Here is a 24721-nt window from a genome sequence, read left to right as displayed (position 1 = left end):
AATGGAAAAGTAATCAAAGTAACCAGAAGCAGAGAAAAGATGAAAACTCAGGAGTAAGGTGTTTCATCTGGGGCACTGAACTATCCATAAAGACTGACGATGATTCCCCCATAGGCAAGCAGGGTTATACGATGCGGAAGCAGAATGGGTAAGATAAATCACAACGTTCACCAGGCTGTGAAAGATGTAGGAGGCTCCCTGAGTTGATGAGATGTGTCTGGTGGCAGGCAAACATTTCCTGCTTCTGAGGGCTCTTGTTGGACTGAAGGAAGACCCCATCAGGGTCTGTAACAGCAGTAAAGCTGAAGCCCACATGGAGAAAATGACTAGGTAAAAAGACTTATTAGAGCCACAGTCAAATGCGTTCGTGGGAGTCTCATGTCTACATGATACAAGGGCACAAATCAGGATGCAGAGAAGTCGGCAATTGAGTTGGGATAGCTTAGTGCCTTTGAGTGTTGAAGATACAGAGAAGGTGAGAGTTGAAGGAAAATTACAGCTGAAAACCAGAGATGCCAAGTCTCAACCACAAAATTAATTCTCCACTTGCAGATGGAAATAATTATTCTAATACTCCATTGGCTGTTTTATGCTTGGTCCTATAGCAGAGTGGAGTTGCTACCTAAGATAAAAAATGAATTTCAGACTCATCGATGCAACATAGCTGCTATAGGGTATTGAATCCTAATCTTCATTAATGATTGTAAATTAATAGAAAATGCATGAGGGTATTTCAAAATGTTAATGAAAAATAAATTAAAATATGAGTTTATTTTGCTGCAAAAAAGCTCTGAAATTCATGCCTACACTGGGTCTGCAAAACATTGATGAAAAATGTGTATATGAAAACATGCCAAAAAGATTATTTTTAATTTCATTTTCCATGAATTTTTTAAACTATCATTGTATTATCTGGTATAAAATACGTGATCAATAATTTCAATTCTTATCCTGCTCAGTGCCGTTATAGTCTCAGCACAGATTTTAAGATGGAAAAAGACACATGAACACATTTCATGGAGATCAGTAGCCAGAATTCAAGATAATCTCAAACTATGTGTATAAAATGCAAGGTTATTTCAGCCAAAAAAGAAACATCCATGAATAATTAGGAGACAATTTAAATGTAGATAAGTGATTAAATCTAGAATGTGTAAATTGGAACTGATACCAATAGCTTGACATTGTAGAAAGTTTACCATCTGTCTACACACAAAGATCTTCTCTCAAGTAGAAGAGTCGACCAAACAAAAATAGAGCAACTTGCTTTTGCAAAATGTACACTGATAGAAACAAGCTCGAGGTCAAATACTTTATTCAGTATTTGAATAGGAGAAATTCAGATTGGAATTCTCAACTTGGTTCCATCTGTGACATTTTTAAAACCAGTTTTGTGTTATTGCAAACAGTGTTGTTAAGAACATCAGGATCCATGAATGAACGTTTCTCAGGGATAATCCGGGGGAAGCATTTGCTCTCCTGTCAGTGGTAGATGTGGACTCAAAGTTCCGCATTCTTCACAGTATTTGATAGCATTAGATTTTAATATTCAACTCGCATCTGAACGATGTTACAAAATCATAATGACACTATTCACATTTAAATTTTAATATTCTTGATTGTCATTTGTATTTTTTCTTCTGTGGAATGTCTAATCACTTCTTTACCCATTTTTAATTTGGAAGTATGATTTTTTTTTCATTATTTGAAGTTATTTGTGCATTCTGTGTAATCTGTTGGTTCTCTGTGCATCAAACATCTCTTCCTAGCCCATGGTAGACTTTTCCACTCCACGATATCTCTCAAGAACAATGGGGCTGGCGCCGTGGCTCACTTGGTTAATCCTCTGCCTGCGGTGACAGTATCCCGTATGGGCACATGGTTCTAGTCCCAGTTGCTCCTCTTCCAGTCCAGCTCTCTGCTATGGCCTAGGGAGGCAGTGGAGGATGGCCCAAGTGGTTGGGTGCCTGCACCTGCGTGGGAGACCAGGAAGAAGTACCTGGCTCCTGGCTTCGGATCGGCGTAGCTCCAGCTGTAGCAGCCATTTGTGGAGTGAACCAACAGAAGGAAGACCTTTCTCTCTGTCTCTCTCCCTCACTGTCTAACTCTGTCAAACAAACAAACAAAAAAACAATGTGTTTTTTAAATTAGTTAATTTTAATTGTCAAAAATGGAGTAAAATATTTTCATTTTTTTAAGTTGACCATGCTTTCTTTTTCTTTATTTTTTAAAAAATGTGTCCCTTTTAAGAAATCCTTCACTACTGTGTGCACATAAAAATTTATTCCTATGTGTACTGCATTATATAGACTCCGTACCTTACACCAACTGAAATTGCTTTTCATATATGACGTAAGGCAAAAACTCAATTGTTGTGTCCACATATGGATAACTAGTTGGCTCAGCAGCAGTTACTGAATAATCCTTCTCCCACCTCTACCAGGCAGCTCTGTAGACATCAAGTTTCTCAGATGCACTGGTCTTGGTCTCAGTCCTTGTGTTCCAATTATGTGCTTGTCTAATGTATAAGCAGTACTACATGACTAATGGGGTCAATGCTCCATGGCCTCAACTACTGTAACTTTAAGGTAAGTCTCCACCTCCAGTAAACCAAATCCCTCAACCTTTTTGTCTTCAAAATTGCCTTGACTATCCTTTCCTTGGCCTTTTCAGGTCTGTAGAAATTAGAAAATCAGCCTGTCAAACTTTGTGGAGGGGCTGGCGCTGTGGCACAGTGAGTTAAAGCCCTGGCCTGAAGCGCTGGCATCCCATATGGGTGCCGGTTCTAGTACTGGCTGCTCCTCTTCTGATCCAGCTCTCTGCTATTGCCTGGGAATGCAGTAGAAGATGGCCCAAGTCATTGAGCCCCTGCACCTGCGTGGGAGACCTGAAGGAGGCTCCTGGCTCCTGGCTTCGGATTGGCGCTGCTCCGGCCATTGCAGCCATTTGGTGAGTGAAACAGCAGATAGAAGACCTCTCTCTCTGTCTCTACCTCTCTCTCTAACTATTTAAACTAAATGAAATAAATCTTTAAAAAAAATTTCATGGAACACATAGTTGAGCTTTACATTGAGATGATAAGAATTTATGAATTGGCCGGTGCTGCGGCTCACTAGGCTAATCCTCCACCTTGCGGCGCCGACACACGGGGTTCTAGTCCCGGTCGGGGCGCCGGATTCTGTCCCGCTTGCCCCTCTTCCAGGCCAGCTCTCTGCTGTGGCCCAGGAGTGCAGTGGAGGATGGCCCAAGTCCTTGGGCCCTGCACCCCATGGGAGACCAGGATAAGTACCTGGCTCCTGGCTTCAGATCAGCGTGGGGCGCCAGTCACAGCGCACCAGCCGCGGCAGCCATTGGAGGGTGAACCAACGGCAAAGGAAGACCTTTCTATCTGTCTCTCTCTCTCACTGTCCACTCTGCCTGTCAAAAAAAAAAAAAAAAAAAAAAAAAAAAAAAATTTATGAATTAATTTGGGGAAATCAACATCTTTACCATATTCGTCCTACTTACACTGATCTTCATATATCCTGTCATTTATTTGTGCCTTCATTAATTTTGTCCATAAGATTTATAACTTCCCTCATAATCTATCTTGGTTTTGAAAGTTTTTTCAAAAATTTTTGCTCCCTATATTCCTTAACTTTAAAATTCCTATTTTTGTATTTTCTAGCTGCAAACAAATGTTACCTTTTTTAAGTTATATATTCAGAGTTTATAGGTGAATGGAATAAAACTGATTTTCACACAGTGATTCAGAATTGACAACTATATTATAAATTCTAAGTAAATGTGCTTGTTTTTTTCTGTATATGTACAGTAACATTTTTAAAATAATTATAGCTGTAGTGCAGTCACTCATCCTAGTGATTAAAATAAGCTAAGATTTCCACATCCCATATCTGAGTCACTTGTGTTTGATTTCCGGCTCCAGCTCCTGATCTCAGCCTCTTGCTAAATGTAGACCCTGGCAGGCAATGGTGATGACTCAGGTAACTGAGTTCCTGACCCCCCAATAAGAGGCCCAAATTATGACCCTGGCTCCTGGCTTCAGACTAGCCATGTGGGCATTTGGAAAATGAACAGCAGATGAGAATGTGTGTGTGTTTTCTCTCTCAAATAAATACATAGAAAGTTTTAAATAATGATAGATTTTTCTTCTCCACTCCCTGTCAGTTTTATGTCTTTTCCTTGTCTTACTCCATGTTTACTGAAATGGAAGTAGCTGGTCAGGTTCGTCTCATGTCCCATTTAAAAGCAAATGCTTCTACTATTCCTTCATTGGCAGTTGTGCCGGGGATGAGTTACAGCAAAGACACCACTGCAACTATTTTAAGTAGAAAGTCATTGCTGGACCTGATAAAATGCATGAAAATGCTGGAGAGGTGGCCCTTGACTACTCCCCCAGGAATTATGTCATGTCCTGACGTGGCTGTCCCAAACAACCAGGAGTATAGCGTCTACCTACTTCTACCTCCTGTATCTCAGGCAACGTCCAACTGGAAATTCTATCCACGTGCAAAACCCCGTCTGTGAGAGAGACTAGGAAATGTAACCGTTTGCTTAGCGTCTTTGAGGGCGCCTCTACTCTTACACACAATCCAGTCACTTGGCTCTTCCACACCTACGATTCACTTCCACTGACATCTGCACTTCCAAACAGTGTAATCTCTGTCTACACCTTCTACTCCCTTAAAATAGAAGTCCACAGTTTCTCTGATCATTGTACACACCTGGAATGAAATTCTTTCCTTTTCTGTCAGTCCCAATAGTATCTGATAAAGACTAATCTTAAATGGCTAGCTCCTATCAGCAATTTTTATTGATGCTATAAAAGAGAGAATGCAAGGAGTAGTTAATAGAGTCTTTGCTTCTGTGATCTATCTAAAGTTCATAATTACCATTTAAGATGTCTTCTCCCTGCATCATTTCTGTGGGCCCATTGCCTTGGTCAGCACTCCAGGGGGTTGGGCCCTTTCTAGGGAATGTACAAGGGAACCTGAAATCCACAGGGTCTGAGCCTCTAATTCTCTTGCCTGTAGAGGTCTGCTGGGGTCTTTCATGGATTTTTGCCCATGTGCATGGCATCAGAATGAACTTCCCCATCTGATTCTCCCAGCTCCTAATGTTTTCCTCCTATCCCACATTGCAAGTAGCAGACTCATTCCCCTATCCTAGTTGGGATTAATGAGGTCATCTGATGCAGGATATTTGGGGGCCTGTTGGTTCAATGGAATGAGATGCTTGAAATGACAAACTGACTGTCTCAGTGGAAATAATATTATACCCTGTGATGGCTCATCTCTCCTAAGGATCCTAAAACTTCTGACCAAGTGGAACTCAAATTTATGGTGACAGAATACATTTTACATATGGGCTGGTAGATGTAGTGACAGATGCTGTCGCTCCCTTCTTGTCTGGGGTTCCCCAATCCAGTGCCCTGACTATGGGGGAAACAATTATTTCTTCATTGATTTTTCAGTGTCCACACTACATCATCTAGGACAACACCCTAAAAACATAAGGCATTTCTCTCAGTTGATGCAAAAACTGCATTCTGTCAGCCAGTTGCATCTAATAATTGGATAGATGACAACATGAGTGAAAGTGATGGTATCAGTCTGTTGACATCAATTTTTAAGGGGCTTTTGAACAGGAGCAATACAGCTTGTGTATGTTCTAGGAGAAAAAATAAAGAGATGTGAAGGCCATTACAGGAAAAGAGCCAAGAGGCTCATTTCTTTAGGTTCTGTCCTCTCTCTGCTTGGAATCTCTAAAAGAGAAAGAAATTGATTCCAGTGCTGCCTAGAAGTCTGAAAAATCTAACAACTTGACTACCACCACACTTACTAGAGACAAATTCAATAAATCTTGCAACATTTCACCCAAATTCCATGAAAAGATGAGGCTGTGGGCTCATGCTGAACATCCTGACAATCCTCTTAAGTTTTCTGGAAGCTCAGGACTTGCTTTAGAGGACGGCAAGGCACGTTTAACGTCCTTAGAGGGTCCTTTGTCTGATGGAGAGATCTTTCGAGCACAATGCTTGGTCTTTGCAAGGTTTTGTCAAGCATTTCACAGTGACATACTCATCTGCATCCTCATGCCGTGCTTTACGGTTGGTGCCTTGGAATAGACATTTGCTCCTGAAACCGTGCTTCAATTTTAGCACTGCTTAGCATCTAGGGGGCTCAGATTCTTCCAAACCAGCCTCAACATCGTTGGTTTTTGTTTAACAGTCCTTCCAAGTTAACAGTGTAAGAGCAATATTTTTTGTTGTTAACTTATTATGAGATTGAACATGCTTCTACTGGTTTTTGCATTGTAATTCTTTTGAAAATCTCATATGTTCTTTTCCTGTAATCATCCATTGTGATTTGCTATATTTAGATATCCTCTACAGATTAAAAGTTATAGATCTTTGCTGCCAGGGTTTGCAAATATATTTCTACTCAGTCATTCAAAAATACATATGCTCAAAGTCTTAAGGAATAAGCGGGAAGGCTTCGTTTTGCCTTCTGAGGGATTATCGTCTACATACAGAAGACGTGTGCATAGAGACATGTTAAGAGGACTATCAGTCCGATCTTTGAACCTCCCTGTCTGCATTCCCCAGCTGTGGCATCTATTAGGACTGTGACATCTATTCACTTCAGTTCCCTAATTTGTGAGAGAGAAGAACTAATTCATGTAGAATGCCAGCAAGAAGTTGTAAAAGAGTTTATCTACCAGCGAGGAGGCCATGTTTACAAGTGCACATAACACAAAATTAAACGAGAGCTACTGATAGAGGTAAAAGAAATCCCCATGCGTAGAGACACAGAGATTCATGGAGAGCACTCACCTCAGCTGCGGGGTGAAGAGGGGTGTTCCATTACTGACAGGGCTCGTGGGTGAGTAAACTTTCATCCACCAGGAATCTATGAGAAGAAGAGAATTCTGGGCTGAGAAACAAGTGCAAGGGTGAGAAATAATAATTTCCATAAGTTATTTGTAATCGGAAGAAGGCAACAAAATATTGTAGTATAAGGCTTAGAAATATGAATATGCTTATTATTAGAAATATATGTATATATTTATTATACATAATACATTATATAATTTATTAATTTATATGTGATTTGCTCTATATGAAATGTAGAATATAAATATAAATTTATATTAAAATATAAATATTCTGGTTATTCTTACATTCACTCTACAAACTGAAATACACTACTCTCTGAGAAATAAAGATTTTTCTGTCAATAATTCTGTTGATGTGTTCAAAACCAGCACATTCTTTATCTGTTCTTGATAGTGCTAATTGTTTATTTGAAAGAGACAAGAGTGACAGTCCTAACTTCCAGGATATTACCACCCAAAGGTATAAAACAGATTGCTAACATGAGTGACTGGCTAGAGGAACAATAAGATGGACAAGCAATATCAATGTCCCCGATTTCAATGTTCTAGCAAGTTGTGGGAGACAACAATCATACAAATCTCCAACAGCTGACTGTTCCAAGACTGTAAACTCTCATTGGGTTTGGTACGTCTCAATACTGCATTTGGTAGAAAAACCAGTGATATCATTTGAACCTCTCACAAATAATATGAATTTTTAAGAGTTCCACTGCATGCATTTTTCACAAGAGCTTCAGAAATGTTGATTTGTTCAAATCATACAACTAGTAAATGATAAAGGTTTTGATGCTACTTCTACGGTGCCACAACACTGGAGGCTGCACAGGCATACACAAACAGGCATACACAGCACAGTACGATTGATCAAGGATGAACTAATCCATAAAAAAGCATAGCTCTGGAAGTCTGTAGCTGCTGAGGGTAACATACTAATAACACCATAAATTCTTACCACAGAAATGAAACAGGGCTTGTACTAACTTCTTTGATCATTTGCATGCCTGCCCACATTCCTCAATTACCTATCCATAAATTGATTTATTTTAGCCCAGTTGTAGCCCATAATATCTTCTGCTATAGAGTGAGAAACACATTTTCTACATTTCTTCAGAATATAACTAAAATAGAGCCATGTGCCACAGGACAATTTTCAGTTAGTGAACAAATACATACACTATATATACTACGGCAGTCCTGTCAGATCACAGTGGAGCTGAGAAGTTCCCACTCCCTGCTGATGTCATGGTGTCATGGCACAACCAAGGCAACAGAGGTGTTTGTGATGCAGGTATCCACAAGCCTAGTGCATTCCGAGTCACAGAAAAGTGCAGCAGCACAAAATTCCGTGTTATATAACACAACCTCACCAATACCAAACAAATGCCAGTGCTTGCTCTGGGGCCTCCCAGCCTTGAGGAACCAAGAGCCAAACAAACTTTCATTCTTCATAGATTGCTTAATCTCAGCTATTATGTTATATCAGCCGAAAATGAGCCAAGACGCAATGAAGACACCGATTCTGTCCGCTCACTTCTCTCACCACAAGTTTCAAAATTCTGAGCTTACGTGAAGGTTCCCTCCCCCCAGATCCTGGCAAGAAGGAGAGAGGGATTCTAAAGGGGTTAAATCCCAGCCTCAGGACTTACCAGTGCAATCAGCAGACAACTGAGTGAACAAAATAAGGTCATTTCTCCTGCAGATCTGACTTTTGTGAGGCTCCTTTGCACTCAAGAGCTTGGCTTTCTCACTCTCATGTTTCGGATGCATTTCTTAGGCCCTGGGCTTATTTACGTACCTAAGTCAGAGCGAAAACAACACAGGATTCTGTACTGAGCCTCATAAGAAGAAAAAACTCATAAATTACTGACTGCACGGCTAAGATAAAAGGTCTGTAACACAGACAGGTACATTCGTTTCAACAAGAATGGGATATTCAACTTCCCTGAGCAGATCCAAAGAGGATTCAGACTAGGAGTGACATCTGAGCTGAGACTTGGAGGGAAGACAGACAAGAGGAACAACTCGCAGGAGAACACGGGCATGGCAGTTTATCCTGTGTTTGGGGGGAAATAGGAACTTACTTCCCCATGAGAGCCTTCCAAAACATTAAAAATATTACAGGCTCATTATATTCCCTAGCTCAAAGATATGAGAGGGTTAAAACTGATTCAGCCCATGCACCTAGAGAAAGAAACAAATTCCGTTCAGTAGCATTATTAAACCCTGAATTTTCCCTGGTTCAACGTTTTTTGACTATATTGGCTATTTGGTGAAAACCCTTAGCATGCCACCTAAATCAACACATCTGGGAGACAGCTGAAATCAGGGCACAGTCTTCAGCCTCTGAGCTTAGGGGCCTTTCCCGTGTGCCCTATTCTCATTCTTCCCTCCAGCTTCATTTCCATGTGCTTTGTCATCCTGCATCCCACCGCTTGCTGCTGACATCATTTCCTCTTGCCTTTGTTCTCTAATGAGGTCAAGCTCTGTCTTTGATGTCTCTGTTCCATCTACCTAATGTTAACCTGCTGTGGTTGGGTAGGTTTCTAACTAAGGGCCATTCGTGATTAGACTAAAAGCTCTCTGCCTTCATTATTTCCTAAGCATCTTTTTAGCATACAGTACCATTAAAATACAGCTGAACTCTGCCTCACTCTCATAGCTCAGAATAGAAGCTAACCTCACAGGTATCCTGAGATATTCATAATTGCAAGGACAAATGCCTATTTAAAATTATCCTAAACCAGATCTATGATGGTCAGGAAACCCATTACAGCACCTAAAATGGTAAATAAGTCACAGTAAGCCTTTTGTTGACCTCCCTTCCTCCTCCTCTTCCTCCTCCTCCTCTACCTTCTCCTCCTCCAAGATCTCTGGAGCATTACTTGCGTCTCCACATTGTGGCAAAGATTCAGACATCAAAAGGAGCTCCTAGATTCGAGGAAGTCACAACCAAGGTTAGAAAGACGACAGCAAACTAGAAACTTCAATCACTTAAGTTTATAACCAGTTGACATTAATAATGTAGACACCACTCATTGCTTGATGGTGTTTCCTACTTTTTAAAGACTTTTTAATGACTCTTATTTATTTGAAAGGCAGAGGGAGAGAGAAAGAAAGAACCAGGACAGAGATTTCCATCTGCTGTTCACTCCCCAGATGCCTACAACAATTAGGGCTGGACCAGGCCAAAGCCAGGAGCCTAGAACCCCATCTGGGTCTCTAACATGTGGCAGGGGCTCAACTACTTGGGCCATCATCACCTGCTACCTCCCAGGGTGCACACTGGCAGGAAGCTAGATCAGAAGCAGAGCCAGATCTCAAACCCAGGCCTCCTAATATGGGGTGTGGGCACTCCAACCACATTGCACTGCACACAATGCCAATCCTTTGATGAATTTTAAGAATAAAATATGTTACAGTTTTTGAAGAGGGAAAACATAACTTCAGGATGATATATAATGCATTCAATTACAACCTTCTTTAACCTCCATTATCAAGTCCATATCTTGAAACAGCTGTCCTTTTAATTTACCCTTTGAGGAATGTGCTTTTTTTTTTTTTTTTTTAAATCCAACATTGCTAGGGTAGAGGGTCTGGGACCACTAACATTTACTAAGACCCTCCTCCATGTTTGGCATGGTGTTAACAGTAACCCAAATGCCCTCTGAAATGCAGATTACAGTGATTTAAAGCCCATCTGCCAACCACAAAATCTTTTTTTTTGGACAGGCAGAGTGGACATCGAGAGAGAGACAGAGAAAGGTCTTCCTTTGCCGTTGGTTCACCCTCCAATGGCCGCTGTGGCTGGTGCACTACGGCTGGCGCACCGCACTGATCCGATGGCAGGAGCCAGGTGCTTCTCCTGGTCTCCCATGGGGTGCAGGGCCCAAGCACTTGAGCCATCCTCCACTGCACTCCTGGGCCACAGCAGAGAGCTGGCCTGGAAGGGGGCAACCGGGACAGAATCCGGTGCCCCAACCGGGACTAGAACCCAGTGTGCCAGCGCCGCTAGGTGAAGGATTAGCCTATTGAGCCGCAGCGCCGGCCCACAAAATCTTTTACTTGCATTCCTTCTGGGAATCAACAAATACCACTTAAATTAGATTGAGAATTGAATGAAGAATTTTGAAACATTTTGATTCTGTCATAAAGTAGCTATCCCATTCAATTCCCATTGTTTATTCCAATGGGAATGAAGCAAGCAAAGGAAAAAAATCAAACAAATCTAAACTAAAATAAACTGTCCAACAAAACAAATCCTAAAAAGCAAACAGAAATATGTCCAAAATCTGACTCAAAAGATGTAGGGGGATGTATGTATAACAATTTTTATTTTTATTTCCCCAACCAATAATGGGCTGATTAACAGAGATTTCAACTCACAGATGTATAAACTTAAATAGACATTAATTTAGTAAAACAAAACCTTAACAATATAATTTCAGTTTACATGACTTTTACTATTATGGGATTTTTGCTACTTTCATGATTATAGGCTGCTTCATTTAAATAAGTAAAAATCTCATCATTTGAATTCCTGAGAAAATACAGTTTTATTTGAAAATTATAATATGATTCACAAAAGCATACATATAGTCTTAAGAATTTTCATACAGAGGCATAGGCCAGTCCTCCAAAGTAATAATTTTATAAATAGCAGGATTCTGTTACTCTTTAAAACCTCCTGACCTAATTTTATTATTAATGTAAATATGAATATTCTATTAATGTGATGATAATCTTTGGATGAGTAATAAAATCTACACATACATATTTATTTCATAAAATTTATTTTCTTGCCCTTATTTTGCTAAGTCATTAATCACATGATTGTAATAAAAATTTTCACATAAATTGCCCCTTATTTAGTTATGCCAAGTCTCTCTTGGAGTTCTTTTATGGTTTCTTAGTTTCATTTGCTATTTTGTTAGTGTTTGTGGTCTATTTATTATCTATTTAATATTTTTTAATTTAAAAACATAAAAATATGCATATTTATGGAATCTGATATATTTTCCTACATGTATACATTGTATAATATTCAATCAGAATACATATATCTATCTTCTCAAGGATTTAACATTTCTTCATAGAGAAAGCCTCCAAAATCCCATTTCCTAGGTTCTTTTAAACAGAGAACTACATGGTATATTATCTACAATCACTTAGCTGTGCAGTAGAACCCAAGAACTTCTTACTACTATGTAGCTATTACCTGGAGTTTATCAATCAACCTTTCTCAATCCCTTCATCCCCAATCTTTGGTAACCACCATTTTTTTAACTACTTTGTGGGTACCAGTTTTTAGACTTCACACATGAGTGAGGTCACGTGTTGTCTCGTGGGCTTGGCTGATGGCATTTGACATGATGACTTCATTTCCATCCATGTTGTTGTGAATGACAAGATGCCATCCTTTCTATGGTTGAATAATGTTGCATTTTGTATATGCAGGACATTTCTTTATCCATGTATTGGTTGGTGGAAACTTAGATTGCTTCATTTCTTGGCTATTCTGACTAGTGTTGCAATAAATATGGGCGTGCAGATGTCCCTTGGGCAGATGGATTTCATTTCCTTTTATTACATATCCAGGAATTGGACTGTTGGATTATATGGATGGAAGTTCTATTTTTGGTTTTATGAGGAACCTCCACACTGTTTTCCAGAAATGCTGAACTAACTTACATTTCTACCAAGAGTGTACAAGTCTTCTTTTTTCTCCATGTTTGTCAACATTTGTTGCCTTTTATTTATACTAGCCAGTCTCACTGCAATAAGGTGACATCTCCTTGTGGTTTGACATCTCCTGATGGTTAGTGATGTTGAGTAGTTTTTCATTTACCTGGTCACCATTTGTCTGTCTTCCTTTGAGCAATGTCTGTTTAGACCTACTACTTTTTAAAAAAATTGGGATTATCTGGCTTTTTGCTATTGAGTTATTTGAGTTCCTCATATATTCTGGATATTAACCCCCTATCAGATATATAACTTGCAAATACTTTTTCCCCTTCTGAAGACTGTCTCTTCATTCTGTTGATTGTTCTTTACTCAATCTGTGAGCAGCAGGCGGGCGTGAAGCCTTGGGCTTTATCAGGTCTGGTCACTGGAGGTCCAACTCTGAGCGCCAAGCAATGACACTAAATTCCTTCTCCTGGCTTCTCCACACAGCCAGAGCTTTGCTTTCTGCAGGCGTTTACAAGAGAAGTGGAAGAGGAATCTTGTGAACATCAAATAAAAATAACAAGGACAAGGTTTGAGGACAAAAGAGAGAGAAAGTTTAATCTATCAATCGATGAGGATGTCATCAGACTTTGGAGTCTCAGAGCTACTGCCCTACTCAGTGAGGATGGAATGGGGGCTTTAAGGAGTGCAAATGGGATGTTGGGCTGCTGAGCCACATGCTGCAGCCAATTGCAGGTATGACAAAAGAGTGTCTCGGAGGTCAGTGCAGTTCATGGAGAAACGTGCTGATGACTTGACTGTACCATGAAGAGAGACTGCAGGGAGTTCTGCAAGACTAAGCAACAGCAAAGCATCATTTGGCAGAGGCATCATCGTGTTAAGAGATTTCAGTGGTTTGTTAATGGCGATGAAGCCCACTCGTCGTATAGTGCATGCATGCTGTACCCTTAGTTATTTGGTGCCCTGTTCCTTCAGTTACAATAAAATCAAACCTCCAGTCATGCTGGCCAAGAAGGGCCAACTACTTTTTCACCTTAGGCTGGCTTTCTCAAGGCTACTATCTGGAACTCAGAAGCAGGCATTATTTATCTGTTTGAAACAGGCTAGTTAGCCTTAGTCTCAGTAGTCATCAGAATATGAAAAGGAAAAGAAAAATGTGTTTGGCTCAGTTACAATGGGACTAACATTAAAGTACTTGAAAGTAGAAAACTTTAAGATATTATATGGATTACATATTGTTGAAGAGATGGTTAAAAAATCTATGCAAATAGTATCAACTTAAGTGATAAAATAACAGGATACTTTTGAGATAAGGATAAGTTATTATTTATGTCCTCATTATAAAAAGTGTGGCACATACAATCTGTAAAACATTTACAAATCTAGCGCTTCTTTAAGAGCTTAATTGACAATTCTGATTGCGACTCTTTCAGAGTAGATTCTTCCAAATAAAACTAAGAAAACTGAGGATTGGAAGCAAAGTGGTGCTGACTAATAGTCTCCTGCAACCACATGCCACAGACACCAGTGTGAACAGCTACTCACACACCAAGCCTCTTTCATAAGAGATATGGAAGCCAGGCGAGAGACCATGGTGCCTCATCTTGTGGTAATTGTCACAAAAGACACATCAAAGAAAGCAGCAAGGAGAGTTGCCTGCATCACTCACCCCAGCTCCAAGCAGTAGGGCATGCTTTTTAAAAAAGCAGACTTTATGTGATCAAAACAATTTGTGTCAGGTTAAGGAACCAATATTAGGAAGCTTTGCCACAGCAAAGCCTCGTTCATTCTCTCTCTGTCTCTCTCTCTCTCTCTCTCCCTTCCCCCCCCCCAACAGTGTAAATTCAGCAAACACAAGCAATAGTCACTTTTCCAGCCTCATTTACAACCACTCTACCCTCCTCTCCTATGGGACAATTATTTATTGTCTACACCCATGCCATATCCATTTCGCTGACATGACTGCTGTCCTCTGAAACTGTTCCAATCCTTCGCTGCTTACATAAAGTCTCTCCTAAGACACAGATATGGCATCAATGGCGAGTGAAGTGTTACTGAAGCCCACGATGGTCTGAGTGCTGTTTATCTGTTATTCCATCTTGCCTGAGTAGGTTGCCAGATGAGAAAAAACACGCAATGTTAAATTTCTCTGTGCACCTGTCACCTCCATTAGGTTACGTGCTCTCTATATCATTTCAGACTTCTGTAATATGGGAGTATAATAATGCAAAGGATAATGTTTGGGCTACTTATTGTCTAGATACATGAAAACTCCCAAACACTGTGGCATTCTGTCTTTTCCTTTCAATCTGTGTTCTCAGAGCACCTTGCAGAGTTCCATTAGAAAATTGGCACTTAATATATATTAAGTAGACTCGACTTGAATGATGAGCTGTAATAGGGATGTATTATATAAATAATTAAATTTTTAGTCAAATCCTGTGATAGAGAACAAGGCTTAATTCACCTTAGAAAGGGCACAAAGCTCTTGATAATGACAAGATTAAAGGCTTATTAATATTGCAGGGAAAGTCTGACCATTAACATGCATCAATTATGCCTCCTATTTTTAATGCTACGTCACTTTAGGACTTAATGTGCTAGCTCCGTGAAATTCAATTTTCCACTTACCTGATGTTTATTTCCTGAATGTCTACTGGATATTGACAGCAACAATTTTGGAGCTTAGTGGTACACAAAAGTAGTCAAGTTCCCTTCTCTGAAATAGTAAAATCCTGTGGAGAAAGAATAGGGAGAAATTATCAAAGAGCAAAATGTGTCTGCCTGTAAGGAATGCATTGTACCCTGAGTTAAGGAAAAGAACTTAGATTCTACAGAAAAGAAATAATCAAACAGGAAAATGTCTCTTAAAAAGAAATGTCTAAAATAGTGATAATCACAGGTGAAATGATAAATTCATAAAAATAATAGATATCAGAAATAAGTATGAGCAAAGCCTTTAAATCAGATGACCTATACCACATGTTGTTTTTATATTATCTGGTATTTTTCATAAGAGAATCTTATCTGCCCTCTTTTAAGTGAATAAAATACAATTTATAGAAGTCAAAATTAATGTGCAGAGAGTGCACCATGAGAGTATAATTCTATCAAGAACAGAGTGATAACGAGGTTATTAAAAAGGCACAGGGACTTTATTTCCTTGCAAGCACCTCTCACTCCACCATTTCTAATCACATTGTTCTTCACAAACACACATTGAAAGCTGACAAGTGAAAGACCTTACACTCCAATGTATAATTCAAATTAGTCTCACGTGAACTTGCTGTAAAATGCTTCGTGTTTAAAGGAAAACAACATGATTAAGAATTCAACTGCATGCAAATCACTCATCAGTTTGACTTCCCTTCTACAAAGACATTTATTTCACGCAAGGCCAAAAATACAGGGTGAGTTTAGTAGGCTTCCTTTTAGCTTTGCTTTCAGTGGAATCTTCAATCAACAGCTTTCTTGGACAATAGCCACATACCCATTCATGACATAACGAGTGACTGCAATCTCTAGCTTGACAAAGAAAACATTCTCAGCTCTGCGATGCTTTATGAAGGTGGGTCTAGTTTCTGACCTCTGCACACTTTGGAGGCTTGATTTGAAATGTTACCACAATCAAGAGAAAAGAGTAAGACCCAGCACGCTGCCTATTAATTGCTAATTTGGGGATGTTGTGGTGCAGCAGGTACAGATGCTGCCTGTGACACCGGCATCCCATATGGGTGCTGGTTCAAGACTCAATTGTTCCAATTCCGATCTAGCTCCCTGCTAATGCACCTGGGAAAGCAGCAGAGGATGGCCCAAATGCTTGTGTTCCTGCACACATGTGAGAGACCAGGAAGAAGCTGTGGGCTCCTAGATTTGGCCTCGCACAGCACCACTACTGCAGCCATTTAGGGAATCAACCAGGAGATGGAAGATTCTCTCTCTCTCTCTCTCTCTCTCTCTTTCTCTCTCCCCCCCACCTCTGCACTGTTACTCTGCCTTTCAAATATATTAAAAAAATTTAAAAAAATTAAATTGCTAATTTAGTGAGTCATTATGATTATCTCCGAAAGATTTATCTATGTGTGGCCTTGTGCTAAGTGCTCTAATATCTGTGTTGCTAAATTCCTTGATATTCCTTCTGCAATAACCTCGCAATTAATCCCCATATGATTAAAGAGAATCTGCATTAAAATATCCAAATCAGCCAGGCCAACATAGAATATTTGTTGATAATATAGGGAATAGACATGTACTTGTCTGTGAATAAACATTAAATTAACAAACATTAATATATAAGTAGCAAAATAATAGTGTACACAATGATACATAAAATTGGGGAGTAGTATTTAAGGTATATAAATATTGTACATTTGCCATGCTAATTTCATTCTAAAATTTCAGTGAAGCAAGTACATGAAAGAAAACTACCCAGTGATGCTTTGTTGACCAATTTTCATAGGACACGACCCCATTCATTTTTATATAGTCTATTATTAAATGTTATGCAAATTCAAATGGAATTTTTCTCCATTTCCTAGTACCTTACAAAGTATCATTTTTCAAATAGAATGGCTAAAGTGGAGTAGTTTAATTAGGGGAACATGCTTAAGAATAAGAAGACCTGGAAGACAACATATCCTCCATGCTGTGCAAGTCATGGAAGCTGTATTCAAGTTGCCGGAGCCTATATTCTCTCATCTATAAAATAGAACAAATAACAGTATTTACAGGGTTGTTGAAAAGAGTAAATGAAATTATATACATAAAATACTTTAGCTCACATATGGCTATTGCTATTACAAATCATTTAAAATCCAACTGTTAAAATCAAAGGCAATTATATTGTTAGCTGTATAACAGAAACAAGCAATGAGAAATTTAGTTTAATTCTAGGAAGGCAGGCAGGCAGGCAGGAAGGAAAAGAAGGATTATATTGTCCATAATCAATCAAAATTAAAAGAACGGACTCTGCTGCTCTGAACTCGTGCTCCCTGACTGCCCCCTCCAAGGGAAGGGCACCCTGCTGCCAACTCCATCACCCGGTGGACCCAACTCTCTCCACCCTTCCTCCTCATACACTCAACTACAGCACCCCTTTGTTCTGAAGCTGTAATGAACTTGCTGTCCCTAATAACTTAACACTCCCATGTATAATCTTGAAACTGAAAAACAAAAAATAAGCAGAAGGGCTTAGAAGTGAAAGTTAAACAAAAAGGAGTAAGAGAACAGGAAACAAAGTTGTGCAAAGGAACCAGGAGTTGGATAAGCAGAAGGCAATCACATGGGTTCTGCACACATTTTAGGGCTGATAGATGTGTAATCACACCAGGGGAATACTTACAATGTATACACAGAACAGGCCTGAGTCTGTTCTGGCTACCATGGCAAAATGTCTCAGATTAAGTCCTTTCTACACAGCAGAAATGCATGGTTCATAATGTGGAGGCCGGGGAGTCTCAGGTCAAGGTACAGAAGATTCACCAACTGGGGAGGCTCGTTCCCGGCACACAACACCTTCTACCCATCTCACGTGGTAGATGGCAGAACAAGCTCCTTCAGGCCTGTTAATTATGGAGTTTGTCCCAGTCATGGGGCCAGAGCACTCAAGATCTGATCAGCTCCCAGAGGCCTCACCTCTTAAAACCACCACATTGGTTAAGAAAAGGTAGGGAGACACAGACCCGCACACCACATCTTAATAAGCATATACAACAGGCCCTTCTATGAATATCATTCTTTAAAGTATAAGAAGCTTGAATTCTTTAAATAACTGAATGATTTATAAGTTCTCTTTCACCTCAGAAATCTACCAATCCATTCAAAGATACAAATAACTGATCTATACACAGGTTTTCAAGCTTCTATAGGAAGAAGTCAGAAAGACCTAAACAAGATGCATATTGTTATCCCAGCAATTTTTGCAGAGCAAAGTATATTATGAGAAAAGCACACTAGTATTAAGGAGTAATTCTGGGGGCAGGTGTTGTGACATAGTGGGTAAAGCCACTGCCTGTAGTGCCAATATCCCTGGCATCCCCTATGGAGCCATTTTGTGTCCCAGCTGCTCCACTTCCGACCCAGCTCCTCACTGATGGGCTAGGAAAAGCAGTGGAGGAGGACTCAAGTGCTTGGGCCTGCAACCCACGTGGGAGACCTGGAAGAATCTCCTGGCTTTGGCCTGGACCAACCCCAGGCATTATGGTCATCTGGGAAATGAGGCAGTAGGTGGAATATCTCTCTGTCTCTCCCTCTTTCTCTGGCTTTCAAAGTAAATAAATCTTTAGGGGGAAAGAAGAGGCAATTCTGAGCCCATAGTACTTTTCAGAAGCAATTATTGCCACTTTTAAAAGGATTTTGATTCTTTTGTTATTGTTTGGAATACTTCTGTCTCATATGTATTTCCCTGAATGTATTTTATTCTGAAGATCTTAATAACATTTTATGTGAGAAAGTGTCCTCCCGTGCCTAGAGCTATTTAAGAAATTACAAATAACTCACAGAAACCATTTAAAGGGTATAGGGGAGTTGCTGGTCAGAGTTGCTTTTGCTTTTTTCCCAACAATTCTGTAATAAAAGTGTGAAAATAACAAAATTAAGTGATGAAAATAAGGCCTGGCTTCTTTAGCTAAAACTCAAAATAGACTGGGCTTAAATTAGTGCATACTGTGAAAATCATGTAATTAACCCAAGGAAGCTGAGACAAGGAGACAGAGATGTGAACATACTTGCCCAGTGTAATCTGGGTGCAGAAGAGGGTGGATGGCAATGTTAAACTCACCCCCTCAGGGCCGTCGCCATGGCGTAGCGGATTAATGCCCTGGCCTGAAGTGCAGGCATCCCGTATGGGCGCCAGTTCCAGTCCTGGCTGCTCCACTTCACATCCAGCTCTCCCGGAAGAAGCTCCTGGCTCCTGGCTCCTGGCTTCAGATGGGTTCAGCTCCAGCTGTTGCAGCCAACTGGGGAGTGAACCATCAGATGGAAGACTTCGCGCGCACGTTCTCTCTCTCTCTCTCTCTCTGCCTCTCCTCTCTGTGTAACTCTGATTTTCAAATAAATAAATAAAATCAAGAAAGAAAGAAAGAAAGAAAGAAAGAAAGAAAGAAAGAAAGAAAGAAAGAAAGAAAGAAAGAAAGAAACTCACCTCCTCCCCTGCATGGCCCTTTCCGGGCAAGGGGCCCTGGAAATGCGTCCATATGGTCGCCCGATATTGAAAATGTATAATTGTGTACTCATTTTCTTAAGGAGAAACTGCATACTCTATGAGAAGCAGGTCCACATTCTTCCCAACGATCTACTACGATAAAGGAAGGGGCTAGGAAAAGGCTTTGCTGCAAAGACCTAACAACTAAAAGGCTGAGCTTTATTTAAATGAATTAGCTCGTTAGGATTAATTCACAGTGCTCAGTTTTGCCTGGCTTGCCTCACCCAGCAAAGCTCTGCTGAGCTCTCCTCGGAGGGTGTTTTCTCCCAAGAGGAATGAGGGATGTGGCAGCTTAGTACGGAAGCACCCACTCTCCCGGACGGACGTAGCCTTTGAGCTCCCGCTCTCAGGTAATCCCATTCCTCCAGTCCTAAACCTGTGGTGGATTATCTCTGTGAATCATGTTGATTGCTTCTTGACCTTCCACATTTATAGTTCAGGATTAATGTTTCTCACTTGTGCTACATCTGTCACTACTACACATCTGCTTCCCAGCTTCTAAAGCTTTGCTGCTATTCTCTCTCTCTCTCTCTCTCTCTCTCCATCTCTCTCTTTCCTCTCACTCTCTCTCCTCTCACTCTCTCTCCCCATTTATCTCTCTCTTCCTTCTCCTTCTTCTCCCTCCTCTTCTTCCTCCTCCTCCTTCTCTTCTTATTCTCTCTCTCTTTTCTTATCTCTCCCCCTTTCTTGCTCTCTCTCTCTCTCTCTCTCTCTCTCTCTTTTTCTTTTTGTCCTTTTGAAAGTTCCTAACAAGAACATCAACTTCAATTTAGACATGTGAGGAAGAAGAAGCATACCAAAACATCCAGAAGAGGCCGGTGCCGCAGCTCACTAGGCTAATCCTCCTCCTTGCGGCGCTGGCACACCGGGTTCTAGTCCCGGTCGGGGTGCCGGATTCTGTCCCGGTTGCCCCTCTTCCAGGCCAGCGCTCTGCTGTGACCTGGGAGTGCAGTGGAGGAATGCCCAGGTGCTTGGGCACTGCACCCCATGGGAGACCAGGAGAAGCACCTGGCTCCTGCCTTTGGATCAGCGCGGTGCGCCGGCTGCAGCGCGCCAGCCGTGGCGGCCATTGGAGGGTGAACCAACTGCAAAAGGAAGACCTTTCTCTTTGTCTCTCTCTCTCACTATCCACTCTGCCTGTCAAAAAAAAAAAAAAAAAAAAATCCAGAAGAATTCTGAACGAACAGTAAGGGCCAAGATATTAAAGATAACACATTATGCCACAGCAATAATGAAGACTAATGTAGTCACAGCAGCTCCAGAAAGCAGAAACAAATGACAGTGGCAGGGAAGAAAATACTGAAAAACTTGAATGCGCAAAGACTTTTAAAAACTATCATCAGGCAAAGGCCAGCCTAAATAAAGTCAAAACAGCGACATAAATGAGGGTATCATAACCGTTTTGAACACAACAACCCGGCCAAGGGATAACCACCATAATCTATAAAGACTTCTTAGAAATCTGCAGGAAAAAAGACTAACATTTCAAGTCGAGAGAGCCCCTAGAATAAAGACAAATGGTAATCAAATATATATTAAAATAATATTACTATAAATATCTAACTAAAAAGATGCAAACTCGAAAAGGTAACATACTATTTTTCTCTGCGTATCATCAACATTTGAGTGTCTGCCCAACTACGAAGGGCCGAGCACGGTGTAAGACACCGCGGCCACACCTCCGCGGAACGGCGGGAGCGTTGCTTTGCCGGAGGGCAGGCCCTTGCCCCGGAACTTCCACTACAGGCAAGCTTGGCCAGGCTACACACTCGTGGGAGTTTCTCCCACTAACTCACCTGCCGCTGCGTGACGACACATTGAAAGCAGGGACCCTCACAGCTGCCTTGCCAGACGTGCATATATACAAATAAGCAACAAATGTTTTAAATGCCCATTGAACTGTATCACCTAAAGAACACATAACACATCTGTAAAGCCATTTACTCTGCAGTTACTGTAAACAATAAAGCACATTTTACTCTCAAAAGTGGATGTAGTTTCCAGAGATTGGTAACTACAAAGATCATGGTTAAAGCAATGTGCGGGGTGAATTCCCTTTCATGTGTTTTTACATTTATGTGTGAATGGACACACTGGGTACTCCTGGAAGGAAATATAACAAATAATTATTTCTGAGAAATGGGACAGGGGTTTTAATGCACAGAAAGGAGACTTCATGTTGCATCTTCCTGATTTTGAAATTGCCACGGAAGGAACTGGCGCCGCTCGACACCCGGCGGGTCCGCTCTGCAGCGCGAACCCACCTCCAGCCGCAGCCGCAGCCGCCGCTACCGGTGGCCGAGTGCGCGGAGCCCAGTCCCAGCCGAGCTCCCTGCCGCGAATCGGGGCCTCATCAGAGTTCCTCGCCGGTTAATGCAAAAGGCTGAAGGTGTCTGCGCGGAAAGAGGCGCTCAAGAAGCGGCGCCTCTCCGACGGGGGCCGCAAGGCCGAGCTCAGGGGGCGACTCCGGGCTGCGCTGGACGCCGAGCAGGGGCCCGGGGACCGCAGCCTGGACCTGGGCGGGGACTCCGCCGGGCGCTGGGAGCCGGCCTGCAGCGGGAGGCGCGGCCGGCGGCGACGAGGTGGGGGGGGGGGGGGGAGGAGGAGGGGGAGGGGGAGGGGGAGAGAGGGGGAGGAGGAGGAGGAAGGGAAGGGATCGCTGCCCTGGGGAGGAGGAGGAGGAGGAGGAGGAAGGGAAGGGATCGCCGCCCTGGGGAGGAGGAGGAGGAGGAGGAGGAGGAAGGGAAGGGATCGCCGCCCTGGGGAGGAGGAGGAGGAGGAGGAAGGGAAGGGATCGCCGCCCTGGGGAGGAGGAGGAGGAGGAGGAGGAGGAAGGGAAGGGATCGCTGCCCTGGATGGCGACCAGAGGCAGCTAGGAGAGGAGAACGGGCCGCGGGGCCCGATGGAGGAGGCCGAGGTCGGCGATGATCGGGGCTTCAGGAAGGGGAGGACGCGCTCGGCGACGCGGAGGAGGCCGCGGGCGAGGAGAGCGGGCACCGGGAGCTGCAGCCTCCGCGGCGGCGCGGGGAAGGGCAGCGGCCCCACCTCGCTGTCCCGCTGCCGGAGGCGCCGCCCGCCCGGGGGAGGCAGGGCCCCAGCAGCGGGAGGTAGGAGGCGGCGGCGGTGTGTGTACTGGGCGGTGTGTGCACGGAAGATACCTGCCGGCAGATTTCAAGAAGAGGAATGCTCAGCGCTGGGTAGCTTTACAGAACGGAACAGAAGAGAATATAAGCTTGAGACACACACTGCAAGAGTCAAGTATGTGCTACAGTCAATGTGTGGGTGACAGCCACAGTATTTTCTGTACGCAGAAAATTTCTTCAAGAAATTTCTACCAGCAGCCTTGCAAAAACTGAGAAAACTTCCAAAACTGAGAAAGCCCTCAGTTCACACCTTTTCTTTTGAATGATCGTCCACAGGCAGGGGTTTTACCGATTCCGCCATTCTGCTAAACGTAACTCACAGAGAAACATGATGGCACTTATTAGTGACAGAGTGGCTGTCGAGATTCCTACTGGAAACACATAGCTGAAGTGTTTCCTTATCAGGACTTTTTTGTCAACAGGAAAGTTAAGGGGAAAGTCAAGAGTGCTTTGCCCATAAAATCCACAGTGAAATTCCAGATCACTATAGTCAAGGTACAGCCACAGCTGGTGAAAAGGAAGAAGAGAGATATTTTGTAACACACTTGGATGAACTCTGGGTATGGTGCCTTGATCCAGCTGACCAGAACGGCCACTGTGTTGAAGATCAGAACAGTGGTCTTCATAAAAAGAGGCAACACTATCAGGTCCCGCCCATACTGAATCTCAGTCGAAATGACCCAGCTTCCATTGATAGTGCTACCCCTCGGCACCTCTGTTACTGAACCAGAGATGTTAACTTTTTCGTAATAGAAGGCTTCCAAAATCCAATGAACACAAAAGGCACAGTCTGGCTGTCGAATTCCCACATGCGCCAGGACCTGCTGTTGACAAGGCTCACACCAAAAGCCCAGGACAGATAACTGAAGAAGAGACCAGTGGGTTTGCAGGTCCATTGCTTCATTTCTGACAAACTGAAGATGAGGTGGAGGAGTTGTGAATTCAAGCCAGGGGCACCGGAGAGGAAACACAAAACAAAATCAGATTGCATGAGCCGTGGTTTAGGGAGGGCAGCAATACCTACATCCCGTCCTTGTCAGAAAGGTATATTGAACTGTTCATTACATGCATGTTGGCCTTCAAACAATCCTCTAAACAGTTTGCATAACAATGAAGGATGCCCAGGAACCCAGGACGGGGGAGGGTGTGAGTTCACAAGGCATCTTAGGAGCACAAGATCTTTGAAAAGTTCAAATGTTTATACTTTTATCTAGCAGCTCCAGACTAAGTCCAGGCTTGCAAAAACGTTTGTAGAGATGTTAGTTTCAGCAGCATTTGCAGTTGAGAAAAATTAGACATAATCAAAATGTCTATAAATAGAGAAATGCTTAAACTGTTGTACATCTGAGATAATAGTGGAATATCGCCGGTGCCGCGGCTCACTAGGCTGATCCTCTGCCTGCAGCGCTGGCACACCGGGTTCTAGTCCCGGTCGGGGCACTGGATTCTGTCCCGGTTGCCCCTCTTCCAGGCCAGCTCTCTGCTGTGGCCAGGGAGTGCAGTGGAGGATGGCCCAAGTGCTTGGGCCCTGCACCCCATGGGAGACCAGGAGAAGCACCTGGCTCCTGCCTTCGGATCAGCGCGGTGTGCAGGCCGCTGCGGCCATTGGAGGGTGAACCAACAGCAAAAGGAAGACCTTTCTCTCTGTCTCTCTCTCACTGTCCCCTCTGCCTGTCAAAAAAAAAAAAAAAAAAGTGGAATATCATTTAGCTATCACCAAGGATGAGTTAATCAATATGAACTATAAGAAGAAATTTCTGTGCTATAGCAGAAAATGAACCATAATACATGT

The 24721-nt window shown here is 42.2% G+C and overlaps 1 long non-coding RNA gene and 1 pseudogene across 4 annotated transcripts in view; both read right to left on the bottom strand.

The window, feature by feature from the left end:
• Positions 1 to 24721, bottom strand: part of LOC103349110 (DNA ligase 4) — a 169892-nt gene that overhangs the window by 60280 nt on the left and 84891 nt on the right. Inside the window, exons 2-4 of one of the 3 annotated variants that reach the window (XR_016212683.1) lie at positions 15217 to 15320; positions 6839 to 6914; positions 1299 to 2107 (exon numbers count right to left, since the gene is read on the bottom strand). This is a non-coding gene — a long non-coding RNA (DNA ligase 4). Of the gene's footprint in view, positions 1 to 1298; positions 2108 to 6838; positions 6915 to 8570; positions 8696 to 15216; positions 15321 to 24721 lie in introns of those variants that run through there. The other 2 variants (XR_011378707.2, XR_016212684.1) reach the window with 2 other exon arrangements.
• Positions 22641 to 24534, bottom strand: LOC149124496 (uncharacterized; annotated as a pseudogene). Its single transcript, XR_016213719.1, has one exon. The product of XR_016213719.1 is annotated as an uncharacterized LOC149124496 (transcript).

Source organism: Oryctolagus cuniculus, chromosome 9 (assembly GCF_051225735.1).
Source record: "Oryctolagus cuniculus isolate XC-2025 breed Fujian yellow rabbit chromosome 9, ASM5122573v1, whole genome shotgun sequence".
Taxonomy (NCBI): domain Eukaryota; kingdom Metazoa; phylum Chordata; class Mammalia; order Lagomorpha; family Leporidae; genus Oryctolagus; species Oryctolagus cuniculus.
Note: the sequence above shows the minus strand (reverse complement) of the source record. Positions and strands in the feature narration are given on the sequence as shown.